This window comes from Uloborus diversus, chromosome 3 (genome assembly GCF_026930045.1).
Source record: "Uloborus diversus isolate 005 chromosome 3, Udiv.v.3.1, whole genome shotgun sequence".
In the NCBI taxonomy this organism is placed as follows: Eukaryota; Metazoa; Arthropoda; class Arachnida; order Araneae; family Uloboridae; genus Uloborus; species Uloborus diversus.
Window position 1 is genome coordinate 82,299,082 of NC_072733.1, and position 20,852 is coordinate 82,319,933.

Sequence of the window (20,852 nt, forward strand, 5' to 3'; positions counted from 1 at the left end):
AAAAATTGTGTCAAGTGACATATATTCAACAATTAATTAAAAGCTTAACTTAATAACTTAAAGAATAACTTAAATAAAAGCAGAAATAAAACACCATGCAAAATTACCTTTCCAAACAATGACGACAGATATTAAAATACTTTTAAGAAATTAAAATGCCAAAGATGGATTTTAAAAGCGTAACCATGGAAACATGAAATAAAATAAGTATGCAAAATAAGAAAATGTACAATGGATTCAAAAAGAGTAACCATGGAAACGCGAAAATAAAATGATTGTCAACCTCAATCAAAATGACATATTTCGAAATTGATTTAAAAACGATTGTAACTTTTTTTCCTTTGAAGATAGGAGCTAATTTTTTCGACCATAGGTCGAGAGAGAACTGATGTAAAAAATCTCGCTTTTTTCAATTCTGTCAAAAAGAAAACTGTGGGACAATTCCTTCACTTTTCCTATTCCTATTCAGAGTCACAACTGACTACAACTGTATTTATGTCGAGGACTGCATACTAAGTGCCTTGCCTCCATTATTTTATATACCGATAGATGGCAGCACCATCACCGGATCGAACAGTTAATGAGAATTTAGAACTAGTCTAGGAGCTAATAGTTATCTAGTGCTAGCACCCCCAGAGGTATCGTTTCACTTGGAGGACATTGAGACCACGAGCATATTTAACGTCGCCCAGTCCCCTTTAATGACGACGGTGGATCTTCGACCATCGAGGTTCGAACCCAGGACCCTCCGGCCCCGAGTCCGACACTCTACCGATCGGGCTACCACGGCCCCTGCTTCACTTTTATTTGATAGATTTAATAAAGAAAGTAGTGCCTAAATTTTAGCTAAGCCTAAAAAGGTTCGATCTAAAAACGCAAATTACTCCCGCCGTAATTAAGTTAGAGCATTGAAATAAAGTGTTTAGAACGCAGACAATTCTACCCTTTTTAACGATATATAATATTAATATGTGCAAGTAATTCCCCCCCCCTTTAATTGCCAATAATAGGCAATTTCCGTGAAATTTGGGCCTAAATTTGAATTAAAAAAAAGAATTATATATCGGATTTTTTCGAATTATAGCCTATGTTACTCAGTAGGAAAGCACTTTTCATATAGTGAAAGAATTTTTCAAATAGGTACAGTGGTTCCGGAGATTACCTCGAACATATAAACACACAAAAATCCGCCTTCTCTCTTTATAATATTAGTAAAGATATATATATATATATATATATATATATATATATATATATATATATATATATATATATATATATATATATATATATATATATATATATATATATATATATATATATATATATTAGGGTGGTCCTTATTTATATGAGAAAATTTTTTTTTCGGAATTCAACAAGTGACGCCCCCTAGTTTTGTGACACTATAATAAAAAGTAACGTGTGCAAAATTTGAACTCGATCGGTCAATAATAACACGTGCCCCTAGGCCGTTGAACTTTAACACTTTTGATAATTTTCTCACAAATCTTCGAGTTTTTACTTCAGACCCAGTACATCGTTTCTCCTAGGTTTGCAAAATATTTTTACAGTGAGGTAGCACTAAAATTAACCTTTTTAATTACTTTATATCATCTAAAGAAATTTGAATAAGAATGAAATAATGCTTTAGAAACTTTCCTTAATTGTATAATATGGATAGACCTTTTAAATTGTTTATCTTGTTTGGCGGGAAGCTTTTCAAAGTGAAGTGGTTGCTTGGTGAGCAAAAAGCTTCCCGCCAAAGAAGATAAACAATTTAAAAGATATGTCCATATTTCTGAGGAGTTGAAGGTTTGAGGAGACTCGAATGGAAGTAGCTGTGATAAAAGAGGAGAAGAGAGAGGATGATAGTTTGGCAGACATTTGGCGGGCAAACTAGATATCATAACTTTTCGAGGCTTTGGGGTTTAGGATGCGGGTTTTCTTTTTTGTGCGGAAAAGTTAAAGGTTTTCTTGGCGGGCAAATTTTTACAACAGGGTTGTTTTTGATGAGATATCACATCATTTTGCATTGATATTATTATTTTATCTGCATTTTTAGAATTGAGAACTTCAAGTCAGAAAATTTTCAATTGAAACAACGCTGCTTTGTGTTTTTAAAGAAAATAATGGCTAGCCAAATTTTACGTCAAGTTCTGACCGTTAAGATTCTATGTTCGTTTTACGAGAATTGCGGTTTAAATTTTATTGCAATTCGTGTATTCTCTCTCTTGCAAAGAAAATTTCTTGGATAGTAAAATAATATTTTAAATTATAGTGTTTTCGAGCATTTTACAACTTCGCAATAAATTCTATTACAGTTTCTTCATTTGACGAATAATTCAACATTTTCATGAAGATTTCTTTAAATGTTTTACAGTTTGCGGGCTATTTTAATCTAGCTTTTCACTTTTTGTTTAATGAAATTTTTTCTGAAATCGTGGATTATTTTACGTTTTATGGGATAATTTTAATTGTTTGGTGATTTATCTTTCTCTTGATAGAAGCCTTTGTCTTGTTTAATACCTAGTTTTGTTTAAAAGTTCATTAAAAAAAAAACGAAATAACGCATGTTATCACCAAGCAAAAAAAAAAAAAAACCCTAAGTCATTAAATATTTTAAATTTGAATGTGTCAAAAGATCTATACAACTGTACTCGACGTCATATCGCGGTTATCCCAAATTTGCCACAGCGAATGCGCATGATGCGCGCGGACTAAGCTCATTAAAAGTCTTGCTTTAATTAATTGCAAAAACTTTTTTAGCTAACAAATTACTGCAAAGCACCACACACGTATTTCATATATTTTCAATTCATTATGTGTTGTATGTGAAAAATCCATTAATTCAGAAAATAAGCAAACCAGTAAAAATGTGCTATTTTACGCTTTCAATTTAAAAGTTATATGTGCCGTATTCATATACGTACAGTTTCATATAATTTCTCACGCAAAATATTCTAATAGTTTAACCCCGGTTTCACGCCGACATTTAAAAATACTTTCCCCCTTAAATATATCAAAACTGAAAAACAGGTTGAAGGAAATTTCGTATCGGCAAAACTTTGGGTGTTGGGGGGGGGGGGGGGACAGCATTCTAATCTCATTCATTAATTTGTTTCTCTGCTTATATAAACCAACAACATGGAATCTGAAAACAGAAAGCCCAATGAGCTAAGTCTGTGCGCATGCGCAGTCGCTGTGCCAAATTTGTGATATCCGCGATTTAACGTCTAGTTGCAATTGTTGGATATGTTTTAATCTTGATTGAATTTCATTTCCTAAGACAACTTTGGAATAACTGTTAGATCTGTTCTAACCTTGCAATTGCAGTTCGAGATCAACAAACCCTATGAGCTGAGAGTAAGTACATAAGAATTTAGTTGAAATTAGTGATTTTCAAACTTTAATTACTCCGGCCCATGATATCCCTAGGGGTTGAATTTTGGTATATGTACTCAATGGCCCCCCAAGAATATGTATGCAAAAAATCATTACCATAGCTCCCCGGGGGGCTGTGACAGAACCCCGGAAATGTACCATTTGGGGGGTAAAAACGAGGGGGGAAGGGAAGGGGGGTCAAATGACACAAAAGGCACGTTAGCAGGGCACAAGGAATGTATGTGCGAAATTTCAGCTTGATTCCTTTTTTCGTCTGGGCTGTAGCCCTGTCAAAGAAAGCGAAAACGTTTTTGAACAGCGATTTTCTAACTTAAACTCTTCCTCCCCCTGATAGTCCAGGAGATTGTATTTTGGTTTACGTCGCCAAGGGCCACTAGAGATTGAGTATACCAAAAATCAACTACGGGGTTCTTCATGGGGCTGAGATACAGAGGGGTTAAAAACCCAGAAACACCAGCACGTTAGAACCTTAACTTATTCTAACGTGCAGTGGCGGATACAGCCGGCGGGCTACCGGACATTTGCCCGGTGGGCCAGTCATGCTTTGGGCCAATCAACTAACAGTATTTCGGGCCTGTCTACTAACAGCAAAATGTAAATTTTGCGCGCATGTGTTTAGAATAACGCAAATGCGCAAAGCAGAGTCTCAGCTCCTCTTTACGCATGGATTACTTTTGGACTTCTTTTGATAAACTTAGATGACGGAATGGACGAAGGTTCTTCTTCGGAATGTGTCCAAAATTAAGTCCTAAAAGGGCAACTACAGGAAATCTTTCAGGATAAGGGTTGAGGTTTAAAGAACCTCTCACAGAAATTATTCGTAATTGACCAAATCCGAAATCGAAATATTCAAAGACTAAGTTTTAGACGATTTTGGATGATGAGGGAGGTGAATTCTTAACTCTTACGCGAAAATGTGTAAAGATTGAAGTCCGTAAACTAAAGATAAAGAAAACCTTAGAGGACGTTGGGGAATCAGACACTGGCATGAGAGGGGGGGGGGGATGGCTGCTGCAGCCCCATAGCCCTACTATTGGATTCGGATTTGCGCTTACGTTTTGATGTTGCTCCAAGAAAGTGCATTTTTTCCCCTATGTATTTTAATTTTCAAACTATGCAATGACATATTTTGAAAGTTAGGGGAAGTGTCGCGACCCCCTAAGAAATGCTTCGCGACCCTCTTGGGGGTCACTACTCACAGGTTGGGAACCTCTGCTCTAAAACAAATGACACTTTCCGTTGAATCCATCGTGACAAAACCCTCTCCGTAGTTAAATGGTCTCAAAGTTGATGATTTTTTAAAAAGGTCAAGTTTCAAAGCCATTAACGCTCTTTCCAACGAGTCAGTTATTGTAAGCTACAATAGTTATTCTTTCGAATAGAAATCTCACTAAGTTCAAAACTGATTTTGAAGACAAAAGGAATTAAAATACAACTTCAAAAATGAGGCATTCATTTTATGACACTTAGCACGTTATTGGTTATCCATTTCAGCAAAGCTAATACATTCCTTAAAGCTTGAGATTAAAAAATATAATGCTTAATTATGAGAAAACTGAAATATTTTCAGTTTTTAAAACACGGTTAAAAGTTAATTATATTAAATTTGAAAAAGTTGCTGAAAGCAGATGAATTGCACTACTCTATAGATTACAACAATATATAACTTTTACGTTTACATTAAATAGTTAGTAAATTACAAGTCTTCAAAAATGCTACACTTAGCATTTATGAGAATGCTGTTCAATTTGACCAATTTTCAATCGCATGTAACTACTAAAATAAAAAATATTAAGTCAAAATATTTTAGATGTTTTTATATAGGCATAAAAGGAACCTGTATACCAAGTTTTATAAAAATCTGTAACCCTTGCAGCCACCACTTTTTTGTCATTTTTTCTCATTTCGTATGGAATGACCCTTTAACGAATGATGAAAAAACTTGCCCCATCGTCACAACCACACTCCTGTTTCCAAAAATTGCAACACCATGAAGGACTTACGCGAGTGAGCTGAAAATTGCAGGAAATGTAAAGTAGGGCATGATATGCAAATGATAAGAATTGTAGACCGGTAGCGCATGCGTATGCTGAGCAGCGCCTCTGAACGGCGGATCGACCCGAATATAAATAGACGGCTGTAGCAAGGCGTGTATGATTATCGTTGGTTATATGCTAGAGTAAACGTTAGCTGAATCTTTACTATGCCTCTTCGACGAAAGAAAGCGAAATTTGAGCAAATTTCGGAGTTTGAACGGGGAAGAATCGTCGGCCTTCGTGAAGCTGGATTGTCTTATCATTCAATAGCCGCTCGTGTGAAGCGTAACAGCAGCAAAATCATGCGTGTTTGGAAGCAGTGGACGGACGAGGGTGGGACAGCTCGGAAATCCGGGAGTGGACCCCAAAATGTGACGTCAGCTCGCGATGACAGACACCTGGTGCGTATGGCGCTAACGGACCGCACAGCTTCTTCTAGACAATTGGCAGCACAGTGGTCAACAGCTACAGCTGTTTCATTGTGTTTCATCAATTCGGAGACGTCTGCTGCAGCGTGGGCTGCGCGCAAGGATTCCTTTATACAGGATTCCTCTCACGCAAAACCATTGCCGCCTGCGGCTACAATGTGCATAGGAACTGCCCAGCTGATTTTCAGCAGGTCATCTTTTCTGACGAATCCCGCCTTAATTTGTGGCACCATGTTGACCGAATTCGTGTCAGGCGCTATGCCGGTGAACGGCACATTCCGGAGTGCATTATCGAACGCCACATTGGACGAACACCCGGAGTTATGGTCTGGGGTGCCATAGCATATCATGGACGATCACAATTGCTACGAATTGTGGGAATTTCAACAGTACCCGATACATAAGCGAAGTTTTACAGCCCCAAGCTATTCCTTTCCTGCAAGGATTGCCAGGGGCTGTATACCGGCAGGATAATGCCCGTCCACATGTTGCCAGATCTGTCAAATCCTACCTTGATTCGCAGCAGGTGCAGCTTCTTCCTTGACCTGCATATTCCCCGGATATGTCACCGATTAAACATGTGTGGAATTTCGTTGGGCGGCGTCTCGCTCGTGATCCTCGTCCAGTTGCTTCGACAGACGAACTTTGGTTGCGTATACAAACAATATGGAATACTCTTCCGCACGCAGATATTTAAACTTTGTTTCACTCCATGCCAAGTCGTGTGACAGCTCTTATTGTGCCGCGTGGTGGCCACACAAAATACTAATTTCTATCTCTTTTAATTGTTTGTTTGGTTTGAAAATGTAATCATTTATTTGTACCATTACAACTCAACTGTGTATTAAATTTCATTCAACTATAATGCTTCCTTCATGGTGTTGCATTTTTTACAAACAGGAGTGTAGATTTTTTCTCAGATAGAAGTAGGTTCATGTAAATCTTGATATGTATATAAGTTACCGCACTAGAATTGTCAGCACAATGCCAGGCCAAAGGCAAGAGGAGGCGATGAGGGACATAAAAATCACCAAACCAACGTCTGGTTGTGTGTCAGGAGTGTTCAGAAATTTATGCAAATTTTAGAGTAGACGTACATTACTGAGTTATGTAAATGATGTGAAATGCGCAGCTCTTCGACGCACGGGAAGTAATATATAAGGGAAGGAACTTGCAGAGTGGGCAATAATCGTGTCGTTATTTCTGACTGGAGAATTATCGAAGAAATTTTATTTTTATCTTGGAGGATACGTGTAAGACAAGAGAATGCCAGGTCGACGTCAACGAAGGCACTTCCAGCAGATAGACGATTTTACGAGGGGTATGGTGATCGGACTGAGAAGTTGAGAATGGTCCGTACGTCAAATCGCAGCTGATACCCACATGGATGAGAGCACGGTGCGTCGGATGTGCCGAAGATGGTTGGAACAACGAAATGCGGTAAGATTGAGGGATGCAGGGGCAACCAGAGTGACGTCAGAACGCGTGGATCGACGCATCCACCGACAAGCTGTAGCAGACCCACAAGTCAATTGTTCCTCGATTCTGCAGCAGGTGCAAGATGCCCTGAATGTTCCCGTGTCAAACAGAACCATTTCCCGTCAATTGGTCGCACGTGGTCTGAAATCACGGCGTCCGCTAAGAAGACTGCCATTGGCCCCACAACATAGACAGCAACGTGTAGTATGGTGCCGGACTAGAGCAACGTGGATGTTAGAATGGCGAAATGTCGTGTTCTCAGATGAATCTCGCTTCTATTTATCCAGTGATAGTCGCCGCATACGTGTGTGGCGTCGACGTGGAGACAGATCTAATCCGGCAGTAACTGTGGAACGTCCCACCGCACGACAACGTGGCATAAAGATTTGGGGCGCAATTGCGTACTATTCCATATCACCTCTAGTTCGCATTCAGGGCACTATGACGGCCCAACGATACTTGGATAATGTGCTGCGGCCGGTGGCAATCCCATACCTTCAAGGGCTACCTAATGCAAATTTTCAGCAGGTTAACGCCCGACCACACAATGCTCTCATCTGCCAACATGCTCTCCGAGGCACACAGATGCTTCCCTGGCCACCATACTCTCCTGACCTGTCACCAATCGAACATGTGTGGGATGTGATTGGATGCTGTTTGCAGACTCTGTCCCTGCTTCGTTCAGAAGTCGAACTGTGGCAAATGGTTGAAAGGGAATGGAGAGCCATTCCTCTGGACACCATCCACACCCTTATTGACTCTATGACTAGACGTGTTTCTTCGTGTATCGCTGTCCGCGGTGGTCCTACATCCTACTGAGCCGACGCCGTTCTTGCTCTGTATTCTGCGTATTATTTTGAAATTAAGATCATTTATTATTCATTGCTGTCTCTCTCTTTTCCGAATTTCATCACTTTCTGACCATTCCTTCTTGGTGTTGCATTTTCAATGCCGAGCAGTGTATAAATACATAATAAAAAATCATTGAAACTTTTCCAACTTGAAGTTGCGAAATTTTGTGAAGCGCACAAGAAATCTAATCCTGGAATTACGTCATACCTCATTACTTACTTAATTATTTTTAATACATTATCATACATTAAAAATAATGAAATTAATTTTCCACTCTAAAATTGGGAAAGATTTTAAATGCAGCTTCTTTTTTTTAAACAGTACGCTCTTTTACTACAGCTTCACATGTACTTCCAATTGAAATCAGAGCACAGAAGTATTTATTAATACAACTTATTTTTTAAAATTTTATATTAAATATTTATAATTTTTCTGTTACTTTTTCATGCTAAATTTGTAAACATCCCCTCAGAAACTTATAAGAATTTGCTTTATGTCGTTTCAACGTTCATGACAGCTGTTAAAATTTTCGGAATACAGATTCTGAGTGCATTCAACGAGTAAACGAATACACGGATTTAGCTTAAACATCTAAAACGGACGTCAAATTTTTATTCGAAGAAAATGTTGTGAGTTGTTGAACATCTGTTTTAACCTTTTAGATAGCATATTGATAAAAATTGCATAAATGACGCAGGCGATCAATATCAGACGCCTAAATTCTGCAGTTTCTTTTAGTACACTGGAAAGCATTGTACACCTAAGAGATTATCCAGGCAGTATGTTTTCTACGATTCTGCTCCTTTGCGTATCACACTGTAAAAAATATCCGTTCTATTTTGAACTAATTTATGGTGCACTTGTACAAATATCGCGAGAAAGAGGTTCAACTAAAATTTTTCAGAAGCGATGATGGCTCGAAATCATGGTGCAACCGCTCGAAATTACGGATCTCACCGTATTTCAGTTCAACTAACGAAGTGAAGTGAAGTTACTCACCGGCCGTCATCTTTATTTACTTTCCGCGGCGCAGCACAGAATTTAAAGCTGCAATCCAAAGGTTTGTAATATTTTGATGTACCTGATGTTACTATGATTACTTTATGTTTCCATATTTTAAATATCACAAACGCAGATAATTTAGACTGTAAAATATTTGTATAACCTTCATTATTTTGACTTTAGTAATGCGTTTAAAGGTTCGCTTAGGCTTAGCTGTATTATATTTAGAGCTTTGCTTATAGTAAGTGTGTGCCTGTTTGTAGACTCATGGTTTGAACAGTGGTTGGAAAAACTACTTTTTTTTCGTAGAGAGAACTAAAACTACTTTATTACAAATGTAGTTAACTTCAACTACAACTACTTTTTTCAAAATGTAGCAGCTACAAACTACTTTTGAAAAGTAGTCGCTACTTCGCTACTTTTAAAAAAATAAATAAATAAAAGCATACACATATACACCGTTTGAGGATTGAACAAAAAAATTAAAAAAGTGGTTTAGATTAATAAAGTGGCTCATTTGAACATGGAATATAACAAAGAATTATTTATTCTTTCATTCCTTTATTGAGCCAATACTGAGCCACTTTGTCATTCCAAACATTTTCTACGATTTTTACAAATATTCGCTGCAAGATAGGTTTGAAAAAGTTGAAGGAATTCAACCTTCAAGTTTTTAATCCTTTCCTGACAGTGAATATTTCATTCAAGAAGTGCAAAGAAAATGTAAATAAATGCAGTCATAATTTGATTAAAAAATGTTATGTAGGCATACATACTATATTTACATAAAATTGATTTAGATGATGAAAAACATCTTTTAAAAGAGAAAAACATTAATTTTATAGGAGCTTATATTTTGCAGGAACTAGTTAATTGATTTTGAACTTCAAGCTAGGGATCCGGACCTGGACACCATCTCCTTTCTTACGCTGCTGATGAAATGAAGTAAGAGCAGTTTTCAATTTTACCGAATGACCTCAAAAACTGACAATATTTAATTCACTTTTATTTAGCTGATATATCAACACTCCATCAGTAAAAAAGAAAATAAAGAAATAGGAAAAATATCCTGAATGGTACCAGTGTTTATAATCTAATATTAATAAATAATACGAAATATGAAACATAACTAAGAATGCTTATTTTACTTCAATGTGCAATTTTAAACTGCAGTGGACTCTCGCTCCAATGTGATTCGACTTACGCGAAATGTATAAATAATGAACTTTTCTCGAGTAACGAATTTCGGAGCTCACGCGAATTCCTCATCCCGCAACACGAAAGTTTTCGGAAGGGAATCGCAAGGCTTAGGTATCACCTTCTTTATCGGGTACTAAATATCAGTTTCGTAAATGGACTTTCCCTTGACCATCACTGAAAGCAAAAGTACCCCGCACTGTACTAGTCGAAACATCGCTTTGTTAATTTACAAATCGTCACTCCGCATCTTTTTCATTTTAAATATGAAGTTGATGAAACATAATTCCACATAAGCGGCTGTTTATCTAAATTTTTAAAATGGAAGTAAAAATAAGAAGTTTCCGACAACTAAAGAAATTTAAAAAATGTCGATATGCTTGAACAACTAAAAAGTGCGTCGAATATAATTACTGTGTCTACTGTACAGTACTATTGTAGTACTGCATTTTATTCTTGCTACATACTATATGTACCGTCTAATTTTATGCCAGTCTCTCCCATTGATTTTGTGCATTCTAACCTTTTTTTTATTCAATAACGGAGCATTAATTTAAATACAGTAAAATTTCAGTTCTCTATGTTTAAATTCGATAATAGGAAGTTAAGAAATGGGTTAAAACAATTTGATGTCTTAAATAATAGTTATGTTCAAAAAAAAAAAAAAATAATCACATAGATACCTTTTTTCCACAAAGCAAAATTTCAACCTGCGTGCACAGGTGTATGAGGGCCGAAGAACCTTAAAATAAATTCAATTATTATTCATGATTAAATTATCACCTTGAAAAGGCTTAAATTGCTGTACGAATGACCTTCAGTTGAAGCATTCAGATTTCCATATTGTCACCTCAGAGAACGATGCATTTGAACATGTCCAGGGACCATGGGAGTCATGTTTAAGCGGAACATATGGTCACCTTAGTCATACCTGTTGCTTTCTAACTTAGCCCTTTTTTGCATTAATATTTCTTTTTTTTTTCATTATCTTTATCTGAGTTAAGTGATTTAATTAGCTACTCCATTTTAAGATACATTATATGTCCAAATGCTGCACTAAATATGTTGTACACTTTTATGCTTTTCACAGAACCTTACTCAAAGTGGCCCTCGACAGGATCCCGACTTTGTGGTCTGCTGTCTCAAAAAGATAGCATCCTGTGCAGGAGATGTGCTTATGGACAAGGTCAACCAGTTGATAAGGTCAACCAGATGGTCAAATTTTAAAATTAAGATTTCTAAACAAATGAGGTGTCACTTTAAACGTAAAAAGTTGTATATTTTGAAATGCCTGTCTAAAACTTGTTCACTTCAGTTATAAATAAGTTTCAGGAGGTTAAAGTATTTTTAAACCGTATTTGGTGACTCTCAAAGAAATTCTGTTTTTCCCAAAAAATACTTACTAATATTATGAATTGAGATAAATCACCATTTAAAGATACAATGTGTTGCTGGTGATGTTGCAAAAATGTGGCAAAATTATAATTCATTTTGATTTGTAAAAGAATTCCTGTGGGGTACATTAAGTGTTTTAGGTTCGACACCAAAATGTGCAGTTAATTATGCTGAGCCAATAATTTTAAAGCTACATACATGTATTTTTGGGTACAAAGTAAGATTTTCAATCTCATTGATATAACATATTTTTATTTTGTAACAAGTGAATATTTTTTACTAAAATCTAAGCGTCGGACGTAAAAAAATTTTTACGTCCGACACTGTTACATTCCTTTAAACATCATATGTTTTCAACTGTGTTTCTCCTTTTTTTGCCTTTGATTTCAAAGTTAAAGTGAAACATGCATAAGAAACAACTTAGTGAATTTACTGTATAACATTTAGGGTTGCTAGGGGTAAGTAGGACCCCTTTTGAGAAAAGGTGTGTTGGATGAATGTAATACAGTTGATTAAGTTCAATTTTGGCAAATTTGCCAAAACTATGATTGGAAATTGCAATTGGAAACACTAAATGACTACGTCTATGTGTAGTTGGCTAAGGAAGAACCATTATCAACATTCAATCCATATAAATCTTGATGGTTTTCTATCAGTTAAGTTTCACAAATAACTAATCACCAGCTTTTGTATCTGAACTATCAATTCCTACTAAGTCATCATAGTTGTCTTGTATTTCATTAATACAAATGTTACATCAGAGAGTTGCTTTTGATTTTCATATACTCACTGTTATGGGGGAACTACTTACCCCATAGTGTTGGGACCTCTTCTAGTTAAATTTTACGGGGTAAGTGGGGCTCCTCCTCTAAAACAGTTTTGAACAATATTTTATTCAAAAATTCCAATTGCAGTATGCACTCTAAGTTAAACTGTACATGAATGTTTAATGATCATAAAAAATATATGCTAACCGGGAAACACTTTGAAAAATTCTGCTTAAACTCGCCAAAAAAAATTTTCAGATTTTTTTTTTTTTTTTTGACTAAGTCAACTGACCTAGAAAAAAAATTCCACGTAACCCAATTATATTCAAAACTAATCACTGTGATGAAACATGACATGATCAATGTAAAAAAGTATAAAAACTATATACATATTTCAGTTTTAGGGGGTGAACCACTTACCCCAGTGTCCCACTTCCCCAATCAACCCTATTTTTGAATTTATTTCATAAATTTTGTTTCAGTATATGTAACCTATATTATATATTTATAACTGTAATCATTGTTATGTATTTACATTTAAGAGCAATAGTTTACGTCCAATATGAACAACTTACGTCCGACACCAAGCTAAAAATATTTTTTAAATAATTTTATTCCTTATGATATCATTTGAAAACTGAAATATGCTTCAATAATAAGTTTATTTTATAATTATGCTGTTTTTAAAATTAAAATGTAAGCCAACTCAGACTTTTAATAAATTTTTAAGTGAACCATCAATTTTTTGTGTGTTTACGTCCGACACCAACTCTTTACATTTTTTTAATTTATACTTTATGGATCTATTGTGAAAAACTAACATGATTTTTATTCTGTGGGATGTAGTAAGTATCTTGTAAATAAATTTGATCATTTTTTAACAGTTTATATTTGGTAAGTGGAATTAAAACTGAGAAAATTTTCTTCATTTTTTACGTCCGACACCATGGAATTGCCCTTATTTAATGTTTATTTTTTTTATATTGTTTTATTCTTTTGTTTATTTATTGTACATTCATCTTTGTTTTTTTTTTGTTTATTTTTTTAAATTCATCTTTATTTACTAAATCATTGTTACTATTTTCATGGCTTAATGAAGATAAAATATCTATTAAACCATGAATGATGAGTGTGGTACCACCATTTCTATTCTGTTCGGACTTCCAATATTTACACAGAGGGTCCACTCAAAGCAGATAATGTAAAAAGACTGAAATTCTTTTTTTTTTTTTTTTTTTTTACATTAAACATCACCTATCTGCCCACTAATCTAAGGAATAAATAGAATCGTTTTTTTTTTTTTTTTTTGGAGATCAGTTTTCTTAAGCATTCAATAAAAAATACATACTGGTATATTTTACTTAAAATACTCACAACGAGTAATAAAAATATTTATCACTCTCATTTTGTTTTTAAAATTTGTTTTAAAAAATAAAATGCAGGTAAAATGTCATTTCTGTACCTTGTCCACAACATGCATTCTATCGATTTTCCAGCAAGTTTACTGTATAATGATGCTGTGTTAGAAATGTATACTTACAAGTATTTATACGTAAAATAGCATAAACCTAATTAAATGTGTCAAATCGATACTCCTAAAATCATTCCACATTTTGTAAATGTGTCCATAGATACTGCTATTAGTACAAAAGAAAAATTGATCTTAATATACATCTTAAGGTGTTAGTTAGCCACTTGAACTCCCCCCCCCCCTCCCCATTTTTTTAATCTTAAGTCAGCCATTCATAATTTCGTTTTGAATGTAAATCAAAATGTAAATTTTGAATGTGAACTATAGTTAAATTTTGATAAAAATAAACATTTAGCAGTTGATTTGTTCTATTGAGATCCCTGGTAATTCCTATTGTTAATTAAATTTTAAATGTCCTGTTTAAATGTTGTTTACTTAGTTCACAATATTTTGTCTTATAAAAATAGTTTTAATTTTTAGAATATGTAGAACAAAACGGATGTTAAAAAAATGTTTTTTAAGAGTAAACTTTTTTTTTTGGTCCCTCTTAGCAATTTAATTGAAGTTTGCTATTCTCATTTTATCCTTCGTAAAATTTGAATACTATCAAGCATTTGCATAATTGTTTTTTAACTGAGTAGTGCTTTCATAGTACATTAATACACTAAACTGTTTCTAATTTTCTAATTAGTTTTTATTTTCAAATATTTTCAGTATACACTTACATATTTTTTGTTTTAACTTCTAATAAATAGAAATTTGGATACCAACTGCAAAAAAACATTTTTTGTGTAGTATGAACCAAAGTTTCAGTTTACTACTTATTTCAGTTTCTTGACTCAAGATATGCTACATAAATGAAAGACAGTCAATGGGGGAAAATACCAGTGTAATAAAATGTAGTATTTGTGAGGCCAAAAGCATAAAATTAAGGAAACATTCCTGAAAGCGAGATTATGTGTAGCAACATAATAAATGTGCCATCGTGCCCAATTTATTTCTTCTTCTGTACAACAGACAAATAAAATAAGCAAAATATGTTCTGAAATGTTAGGGAATGATCTTATTTATAAAAAATATTACATTAAAAAGTCTTGAAACAAAGCAAAATTATGTTAAAAATAAAGTTATTGTAATTTCTGACCCGTCCTTGCTGCTCCTTGAAACAGAAGTCGCAATTTAAATCAGCAACTTTTTCATTTAAAATTAAAAATATTATGTGTTTATTTACAAAATTTGATCCCCTTAAATGTGTTCACCTAGTTACTATTAAAACGTACAAAAAAGTTTTGCTAACGTACAACACCAAAAATTCTTGAGAATAATCAAAATTCAAAATATTTCTTCACAATTGTTGCCATTTTTTTAAAACATACTATTAAAATTTGAATCAACATTACTTAACATAAAGTCTTTTGTCTAACTTTTCAATTTTAGTTACTTGAAAAAAAAATTAATCTTTTCCTGAGTTTGTGAAGCATTCAATTTAGGACAGTAAACCCTCATTAATCCAAACCCAATTAAACCTGTCTTTGCTTAATCTGAACAATCATTTATGTGTACGTGCTGTATAAATGAAAGGCCATTTAAAGCAATAATGTATTTTTGTTGGCTGTATTTCGTATTTTTATATTTTTCTCTAATGCAGTTTTATATTTCATTGTCTTGAGTTCAAAATTTTACTGTGTACAGTAGTTTGTTTATGCACCTTGGCTGAATTTGTAGGTTAAACTTTCATTAATTCAGACGACTTGGATCACATATTAGTTACTACATTTAGATATTTTTTCGACCATTGCATGGTTTTCATATAAGAGTTAAAACCCAAAGGGTTAATGTATGAGATGAATGTTTCAACTTACCATAGGCAAAAGTTAATATACTCGTAAAATCACCCATGTAAGTATTTAATTTTTTTACATTTATGGAATTTTTATATTGTATCTCCTTTTGATTATGAGAAATAACATAAACATGTTTAAAATTGAATATTTTAAAACTTTTTATGTACATTTGTGAATAAAGATATTATTTAATTTATATTTTGTGTTCATTTACTGATTTTTTCATAATTTTCAAGTATGTTCGGTTAATTTTAAAAAGCAATGCTGTAGTTGGAAAAAATATTTTGGGGAACTCAAAAAAGAAAGATGGTGTGAAACCAGTTACACAGTATTTGCAATATTTTTGCAACAAAAAAACATTTTTTGGAGACGGCATGCCCCGTACTCCTAACTGCTGCCGCTGCTTATATGACATATCCGTAACAAAACAACACTTTATCTTACTTTAATTGACTATTATTAATGTGTCGCTATGTCAAAATAAATGAATGTGTTGCTTAGAAAAAATTTTGATGTTTAAAAATACAGTGGACGCTCGTTAATTGAATCCGAAGTAAATTCAATCAAATGCGAAGTAAATTCAATCAAATGCGTTATTGAATCAAATCTTCAATGCCACTTTATTGAATCAGCCACTTTACAGAATCTGTGTAGAACAAAGGGGGTTCATGTAAGAGGTGGCCACTGGATAAACCATAAAAATAATAGAAGGGGTTGCTTTGAGGGATATTTTTCTCTTTTTTGGAGGGGGGAGTTTGTAGCATTTAGAGAGGTGCTCCCCTGCTTTTGGGGGGTATAATCATCCCTGTGCTATGTATAGATTATGAAATGGAGGGTTCTGTTGAGCAATCACGATTGGTTACTGTTTTCACTTGACAGCAGTTGATTTGTCTTTTGATTTTATTTTTCTATACTTATAATGTGGCATTCTGTGCCTTAGAATCAAATTACAGTGGACGCCGCTTCATGTGATTACATTTAATATTTGTGTAACACAGTTGTTTATCAGCTGAGCCTTGTTTGGTTATGCATATGTACATTAAACTTTTCTCTTTTATTATAATCAGCCAATTATTGATATCAAATCACTTTCGCCCAAATGTTATCACATTAGGTGGTGTCTACTGAATTTACAAACCACCACCTTGAGTTGACACAATCTTTTTTACGCAAAATCGGTATACACACATAACATCTAACATCCAGCCCATGGCATTCATTTGAAATTTGACGTCGAATTCAAAAAATGGTTGCAATAAAAGCCATTAGTAGAAGCAGGAAACCCAACATGTCGAGTCCTATCACAGTTTGTGATTGCAAAAAACATTATTTTTATTAAAGGTCTCAAAATCCATTTTTTTTTATGTATAGTAACAATACACAATTTAAATGCTAAACAAATTCAAACAAAAACTTACTATCTGTTGTGTTTTTTAAACATACTTCATATTAAAACACTACCTGCATATATTTATTTATTTTTCTTTCTAAAAAAACACCTATTGATTACAAAGTCAGCTTGATTACTTCCTAACAATCTTTGAATTATTTTTTTCACTCAAGTTTTATAAAACTGTAATTTGCTTTTCCTTTTGCACAAATACTCTTACCTGTCAATTTTATTAATTTTGATTATCAATTATTTTATGCAATTCGGAGTTTTAATTCAACGAAAAAGTTTGCCTTGCCTCTCCTAGAGGGGGGGGGGGTGATATCCTTTTTCACCCCCTCCTCCTCCTACATTAATTTTTGAATCAATCATACATTATTTAAAAAATGAAATGTTTACTTGTGTGCAAAAATAGTTGAAGAAAGATTCGATGCATAAACGAAAAAAAAAAAAAAAAAAAAAAAAACGTGAATTACTTGGAATACATTTTTCATCACACAGAAACGAAATAAAAGTTCAAGCACATTTGAAACAATGTATAATATTTATATCATGAGATTAATTCTTCCCCATTTAAAAGAGGTTCCTTTTAACCCCCGAAACACGTGTGCAGTGTCCTGCAAATTTGGACATTAACGTTGTATTATTTATGTTTTGTTTTACTTTTCATCACAAAGGCAAAAGCACAAATTTAGCTTTTACTTTTAAATCTGCTCATATTTTTCCTCAAAAGAAAAAAAAAAAGAATAATAACAACAAAAATAAATAAATAAAAAATCTCTGAAATTCTGTATTAGTTAAATGAAATATTAAAATAATAAGAATTGTATAATTTTAATATTTCATTTTAATAATTCAATAATTATTGAAAAAATATCTTTATGCCTAAAAAGAAAAAAAAAGTTCTTGTTTTACATTATAATTATTACTGGATTCAATAGTAATAAAATTATTAATGAAATCGAAAATCGGCGTAGGTGATTACATGAAAGAATGCAATAGAACCAGAATTTTTTTTTTGTCATTTAGATTTAAATAACATTGATTTTTATTTTATTTTCGATTTCTTAGAAATACTTAAAAACAAAATAATAGTATGTTAAACTACGCACTGCTTCTACAATTAAAATTGGGCCTAAGTACAGTTCGATCAAGCTCTAAACCTTCGCATTAAATAAAACCATTTCATTGTTTTACCATATGCTATCCACCCGCGCTCAACCGATCAATATTTTGGTTCAACCTCGCACTAGTCTTTTGCGCGAGCGAGACTCATTCTAGGTTTCAGCTTTCACCATTCGTGCGGGAAGAAAACGACGCCGCTTTATGGTTCATTCTTTCCCCAAACAGAAGAGCCAGCAAATGTTCTCCCGATTTTGGTTCAATGTTTCACCGATATTTTTTACAGTGCAGCTACGGTATGTCTAGCTGGTATTGGCCCGTGTCCTACTCCTAAATTGATGCCGAACTTTGAACTGGAGAAGGTAGGTTCATTCATATACGATTATTTATATAACATTTATTCAATTCAGATGTCATTTTTTGATGAATTTTTGAAGCATGGATATATATGTACTACTTCATCTAGGAGTTTCAAGAAGTTTTAATATTAACTTAATAAAACAGCATTATCCAAAGCAGGATAAATCATAAAATAATGAAAACACATAGGGGAAACCCGGCTAAAGTGGATACCCCGGGCAAAGCGAATTTAGCCTATAACTCCCAAATAATTAGTTGGCCGGCTGCCGCGTTGTCATAGCAACGGTCGCGTGTTTCCGCTCCGTGTGGGGCAAACACGTCGGGACGAGTTCCCCTCACGCGACGCCAGTGAGCGAACAAAATATGTTTTGGGGAAAATAATATTAGTTAACAGAAGTTAGTGTTTCATTTATAACTTTAATACTATTTGTGACATGTTCTTTGTTATGATTAGGATTTGATGTACGATTATGTAGCTTTCAACTATCCGTAGACGACTAGTTTAGATGCTCTTGTTTGTTAGTAATTTTTAGTAACCTCAAAATTGTACCTGAAGGGCAAAGCGGATTGGGCAAAGTGAATACCATATTCACTTTGCCCGGTCATAACAAGTCACTTCATCCGAACCTGGAAGTTCCTCAATATTAAGATCCCAAGAAAATACTACCATTGAAGACCGTCCTTATACTTCCATGGGATCTGAAACGACAGAATAAATCCAAGGTAATGATGTTCCCGCCGCTTCACCCAAACCAGGATGTTCTACGAACTGCTACAGTCATTCAGTTTTACTACCTATTCCTCAGCCTGTTAAACCAATAACAACACGTAAACAAAAACTACAGATATCTACACTGCCTACAAGTACTCCAGTAAAGGACAGTCAGAGACAAAAATTTGAAAAATCCAAAAAGACTGTCATGAAGTAACTAGATGAAGTTTCGACTAAAGCTTCTCAGAAGACTATTAAAAAGACCAAGTACCAAAAAGACTAATCAAAAATCTCTGCTACAAAACATAGGACTGCATAAGAGAATGATAAGAGTAAGGAAGTATAGAAATTTGATGATGTAAGGTGCATTTTCTGTGATAAAATATTCATTGAAGAAGATGATCAGCCAATGGAAAACAGGATACAATGTGTTTGTACTCAGTGGTGTCATAAAGAGTGTTCAGCATTCGAATATGGTAATGATTTTGTTTGTGATAACTGCAATGATTAGTATTGTAGAAGAAAAATGTTTTTTTTTCTTTTTTATATGTTCCTAAATTTTAGATATTGTCTTTTTTAAAAATTTCTTTGCTTGTTACAATAATTACTGCAATAATTAGTATTGTAGAAAAATGCTTTTTAATATGAGCCTTTAATTTTCAATGCTTATTTTATTCTTAAGTTTAGTTTCTTTGTTTGTAATAACAACAATAATTAGCACTGCAGCAAAAAATGTTTTTAAATATGTTCCTTTTATTTTCGGCGTTTATTTTATTTTAAAATTTAATTTCTTTGTTTGCAATAACTACAATAATTAACATTGTAGCAAAAAATTGGTTTTCGGATACGTTCCTTTAATTTTCGATGGTTATTTTATTTTTAATGTTTAATTTCATGACAAATAATGTTGCTGTTCGCTTTGCCCTAGTAACGAATCCACTTTACCCGGGGTGTTGGCCAAAGTGGATATTTATGCCATCGTTGAAAACTGGCCTTATATCTAATAGTGTAATTAATATTAAGGACAACTGTTATTGCATTACGTAAGTTCATTAAATGAAGATTGATTATAAACATTTGTTTCAATTTCTAAAGTTATAACTAAACGACAATAATCAAGAAAAGCTTAAGGTATTCACGTTGCCCGGGTTTCCCCTACCTCACAACAAGAATAATACCTAAGATATAATTATAAACTTATTTAGATAATACTCAGTTTTTAGGATCGTCAAGTTAAAAAGTACAATGCAAAGCACACACACATGCACTGCCTCACAAACGTACTTTTGTTTTTGCTCTGTGTTATGACAATCAAGTTTTTAAAGCTAACTGTTATTAACAGTTTTTTTTTCTGGCTAGATTTAATTCATATTTCAAAGGAAAGAAGCATTGCTA

General features: G+C 33.8%; 1 pseudogene; it reads left to right on the forward strand.

Annotated features, from left to right (window-relative positions):
* Positions 1 to 7,284: 7,284 nt before the first annotated feature.
* Positions 7,285 to 20,852, forward strand: part of LOC129218826 (apolipoprotein D-like) — an 82,257-nt pseudogene continuing 68,689 nt past the window's right edge.